Raw genomic sequence first — 6000 nt, forward strand, 5'->3', positions numbered from 1 at the left:
GAGCAAATTGATGTTTCACTGGAGCAAACTGGAGACCTAACGAGCAATCTGGGTGAGTCTGGGGACAGCTGACGCCGCTCCCCAGCTTGCATTTCCAGAGACAGTTCAATGTCAGCGTTAGTGGATTCTACACTGGCAGCTTCCTACCCTCAACTTCAACTCCACAATCGCTGACATTTTCCTTCCTTTCAAATTGGCAGTGGGAGCCAGGGGAAAGAAAAAAAAAAAAACCTAAATTTAACCTCCAGAGAATATACCACATGACATTTGTGGGCCTTGCATGTTCGGTTTAAGACTTTGAAAGCTAATTTAGCCATGCGATGCCTCCGTAAGTGATGAAGGTTGATACACCTGAACTTCTGTCATCGTTAGCCACCGTGGTTTCATTCTGTCTCTGGAGACTTCATTCCTTAATAACTGCTATCTTAAGCCCCAGAGGATAGCACTAATGAGTATTTGAAAATGCCAGGTTCCTGGCACTATGTGCTGATCTTAAAAAAAAAAAAAAATGAAATAACACCCATCAGTGTAATGGTCACTCAGCGAGGGGTGTGGGGATGCATTATGCATGACTTGTCTCGTCATTTCCATCTCTCCCTTGAATCCCCACATTCTAAGTACAAGCAATTAAGCGGCTCCTGGACCAAATCTTAATTAATTTGAGGTTCTGTGACCAAGGACCTAAAATAAAATGCCATGAAAGCAATATATTTATATCCCACTAAGCCATGAAGGGGACAATAATACAAAGATTAGCTTTGGAGGGATCAATGGTGGCCACTTAGTGACAAATCTCTTGTCCTTAGCGTGGGCTTCCCAGCACGCCATGTTGATGTTCTAGTTTGAAATCTTTGTTGGGAGTTCCCAGAATCTACCATAAAATATCAGAGACTGAACAGATCTATTAGAAATTCCTTGGGGCTTTCTTAGTTGTCTTTGTATTTTCAACATCTAGCACATAGTAGGTATCCGCTAAGTTCTGGTTCAACTGAACACCAGTTAACTTTCTTCACTCTTGACATTGGCACCAGAGTTCCACACGTTGACCTGCTTGTCACATGATGTCCAGTCCAGCTGGTGTCTTGGAAGCTGGGGGACCTGTTGGTTTGGGGATTGCTGCCCCTAGAAAATGCTGTCTATTTTGAACAGTTAGAAACTCTTTCTATATTTGATTTGATCTTCATACATTGCTCTGAAAAAGCACAGTGACATTACTCTTTCCTCCGCAGCATTTAAAGTCCTTAAAGTGACAAAGTAATCTTGAGCACAAATAGTAAGATTCCCATCTGGCGGGCATGTGACCGCTGCCAGCTACATGGCTGTGAACATCATCGAAGTATGTCTGTCCATTTAAGTCTCTGCTGGGCATATTGATTTTCATCTCTTTAAATTGCTTAGCTAATGTCAATATTAACCAGGGTCGGAAATTAACCAGAAACCAACCCATACAACAGGTCTAGCTGGCTCACTCACCGGAGGCATCGTGTGTGTTCAGTTAGTAAAGAACACTCCCAGTTTTCCTTCTTATAGCATCGTTGTTTTGCATTAGCCTAAGACCTTGGAGACCTACCAAGGCTCCTTTCTCTTTTTATAGACGTACATCTCCCCAGTTTAAAAAAAAAAAATTGCAAAAAAAGGGAGGAGGCAAAGGAAGAGGAACTTTTAACACAACAGTAGAAGAAGAGCCGTCAGAAAAAATGAATAATAGCTTTACATCCAGTGTGTGTAGCACTAAGCTCAGACACCATTCTTCCATAGGGGCGGCAAAAATATGGGAACAATTTAAAAGAACATCCTCAAAGAAGACATAGAGATGGCCAACAGGTACATGAAAAGATGCTCGGCATCGCTAATCATCAGGGAAATGCTAATTAAATCCACAGTGAGATATCACCTCATACCTTAGGATGGCTATTATCAAAAACATAAGAAGTAACAAGTGCTGGTGAGCTTGCAGAGAGAAGGGAACCCTCATGCACAGTTGGTGAGAATGTAAATTGGTGCAGCCACTATGGAAAACAGTATGGAGGGTCCTCAAAGAACTAAAATTAGAAATACCACGTGATCCAGCAATTCCGCCTTTGGGCATATATTTGAGGAAATGAAATCACTGTCTCGAAAGTGATATCTGTACCCCCACCACAGCATTATTCACAAAAGCCAAGATAGAAAAAACCTAAGCGCCTGTCAATGGATGAATGGATAAAGAAAATGTGATGTACACACACACACACACACACACACACACACACACACACACACACACACACAATGGAGTATTATTCAACCACAAGAAGAAGGAAATCCTGCCATTTGCAACAACATGGATGAAACTCGAGGGCATTATGCTAAGTGAAATAAGTCAGACAGAGAAAGACAAATACTGTATGATCCGACTTACATGCGAAATCCAAAAACACTGAAGTCAGAGACAGAGAGAAGCTTTTGGTGGTTGCCAGAGGCAGGGGGCTGGGGGAGGGCGGGGAAGGGTGAAGGTGTCAGAGTGTACAAACTTCCAGTTATAAGAGGAGTAATTCTAGGAATGTAATGCACAGCATGGTGACTGTAGTCCATGGCACTGTATTGTAGCTTGAGATTTGCTGAGAGAGTAGATCTTAAAAGTTCTCATCACACACACACAAATGGTAACTATGTGAGGTGATGGATGTATTAACGAACCCTGTTGTGATCATTTTGCAACATATATGCATATCAAATCATCACGTGTCATATGCCTCAAACGTACACAGTGTTATATGTCAATTATAACCCAGTAAAGCTGGGGATGGGGGAGGAAGAAAGAGAGAACATCCTCCCTTGAGGGAAACGGCACGTCACGGGGAAGGAGACTTTGACTTTGGCATTTCAAACAGCTTCAAGAAGGAAACAAAGTAGGGTTTCCAGAGGCTGCAGCAGTGAAAACCGCAGAACAGTCCTGAGCCCTAACTCCCGCTTTGGGGTGATCCGCTCCCCGAACTGCTGGAACACCTCACGTCAGCTTGAGCTGACGGACTTAATGTGCAATTGTAGGCAGTTTCCAGAGCAGCAGCTATGAAGACGTGGCCACCTCAAGAATTGAGAGTTTTAAAAAATCTACTCTGCATCAACATGTATCTGTTCTGCATGGCTAAGAGGTTTCTGGGACCCAAGACTGCAATTAGCAAACTTTGCGAGGGAGCGGTATTGCGCCTCTGACGGTCTCAAACGCGGTAGACGGCTTCCCTTTCCTTTCACATTATTGGCAAGAACCCAGTTGGCATAGCTTTATTTTGAGCTCAACCCATCAACAATTCAAGAGAATTAATAATGTATTTATAGCACATGCTAGTAGTAGCACAAAATTATCTATAAATGTTTAATAAATATTCTGTAATGCTTTTGGAACACATGTTATAAATGATAAATAAATAACCGTGGATTCCTTATGAAATATTTATTCCCAGTATGGTTATTGTTATGTTATAACTTCTTGGGAAGCCATTACTAACAAAGTGAACTGAGTTATCAAAGTTATAGATATGTTTGGTCTGCCATTCATAATGAAACATGCAACACTTAAAATGAAGTAAAGACACTGGCAAACAGTTGTTGACAAATGGTAACTGTCAGAGTCACCACCAGTCATACTTAGCAGTTCCTAGACATAAAAGATTGGCAATTATTGAAAAAACTATGTCTCGTGAGAAACTGGGTCGTGGTGTCTTGTAAATTTTGTGGACTCTTTATGGATTCTTCTCCATGAATGGTAACACTGGAAGATGGAGTCTTCCCTAGATTGTCACAGGTTGGACAGGTCATGGAGCAAAAGTTCAACAGATGACCTTGCATTAGATGCAAAAAAGATACTGCCTAGGCGGGAACAATTCACACAGGCTAGCTAGTGGTGAATATCTAAGGTGAGGTCCGTATTTTGAACACGAAGCTTTCGAAAGTCAACAAGATTTTTACAGACAGTAAAATTCATTCTTTGTGTTCCACGAGCTATGAACAACGCTCCCTTTCACGATAGCACTACCACATTCAGTTACCTCCCCCCAATTTTTCCCATGCCCCTTGTGTTCAACCCCTTCCCCCACCCTAGCTCCTGGAAATCAGTGATCTATTCTCTACCCCTATAATTTTGCCTTTTCAAAAATATAATTATAAATGGAATCATAATTTTATAGCCTTTTGAATCTGGCTTCCTTCAGCCCAATGCATTTGAAATTTATCCATGTCCTCGTGTGTATCAGTTATTTACTCCTTTTTATTGCTTAATATTCCACTGTACGGATATACTACAGTTTGTTTATTCATTCACCAGTTGAAGGACATTTGGGTTTGGGAAATTGTCACATTTCCTAGGAGTGGGGCTGCTGAGTCATGTTGTAAATATGAGTTTAATTTTACAAGAAAACACCAACCTGATTTCCAGCGTGGCTGAATCATTTTGGCTCCCGTCAGCAATGTATGAGTGCCGGTTGCTTTGCATCGTCGTGAGCACATGGTATTTATTGCCTTTTCTTTTTCTGTTTTAATTAACAAGAGGATTTGGGTTACACCAATCAATGCAAACCTTTTTTGATGGAGCCACATCAGATGGAAAAACAGTTTGTTATTATGTAATATGAACCATAAACATCCCTGAGTTTCATTTGTTGGCTTTTATTTTTTAATTAAATGTATCGGGGTGACATTAGTTAATAAAATTATATAGGTTTCAAGTGTACACTTCTATAATACATCATCTGTATATTGCATTCTGTGCTCACCACCCAAAGTCAAATATCCTTACATCACCTTTATTTGACCCCCCTTTACCCTTTTCTGCCCCTCTGCCTTTCCCTCTGGTAACCACACACACACGCAATTTTTAAAAGTCCTCTAAAATGAAGATTTTAGAAAGAGGAGTGAATAAGATTTTTTTAAGGTCCTAAGAGCCCCTATATTTACCATAGTGTAAGCTCTCTGTCCCATTCATATCCCTCGAACCCTAAAAAGATGTAGTCATCAAACTCCTTCCAGCCCATGCAATCAGTCTCAAAGGTTATCTGACAGCTTGGCCAGGAGCTTAAAGATCAACATATAAAGTCCCACGAAAAAGCAACAAAATGTGAAGCCTGAAGATGCTTGATAAAACGTCTCTAAGAAGCCAGAGATCAGAGCAGCAGACAGGTCCTAGGTGTTCCGTGGGACTCACAATACTTGCAAACTCTGCACTCTTACGGTTTTCCAAGGGAAAAATCATTCCCATCCTAAAAAATGCCAAGAGATAACATTTCCCTTTGATTATTCCAACCACCAGCCAATCCTTAGGTCCATATTCATCAGCTCTTATAATTAAATGGGGACAGGTTGAAAAGATGGCACATTAATTAAAGATGAATTACCCTGGACCACTGCAGAGTTCGTCATAGAAGCGTTACATGAATAGTAAAAATTGGCTTCTCATTATTAGGGAGGAAAGGGAGAACTCAGAAGGAGAGCTTCATTTTTGCTCGATAGTATTGCTGAGTCAATTTCACATCACGGATCTTAAGCTCTCCTTGAGTTCAGTGAAGCTTCACAACTATTAAAATACTCAGGATTCAACCGATACACCGAAAATAAAATAGAAACTCATCTGCATAACAAAGGCTGGGAGAGAGCAAGCATCACAGCAGCCATTGCCAGTTCTTGGCTTTTTGACAAGCATGGAGTGTAGCAGAATGAAAGCAATACAATAAGCCGCCTCATTCGAAGGTAAGCGCCTGCTTTGGGCCACCAGGATAAAATGATGCGCATAAGATAGAAACATTTTGGTAGTGAGTGTCCGTGTGTGAGGGAGAGGAGTGAGTGAGATGTTTTTCTTTTCTGAGGTCCTAAGAGCCCCTATATTTACCATAGTGTAAGCTCCCTGTCCCACTTGTGTTCCTTGAACAAGAAAAAGACAGTCACCAAACTCCTTCTGGCCCATGCAATCCAGTCTCAAAGTTAACTGACATCTGGGCCAGGAGCTTAAAATTCTAGCGCTGTTGAGAG

The sequence above is a fragment of the Pteropus alecto genome, unplaced genomic scaffold, assembly GCF_000325575.1.
Source record: "Pteropus alecto unplaced genomic scaffold, ASM32557v1 scaffold44, whole genome shotgun sequence".
Classification (NCBI taxonomy): Eukaryota; Metazoa; Chordata; class Mammalia; order Chiroptera; family Pteropodidae; genus Pteropus; species Pteropus alecto.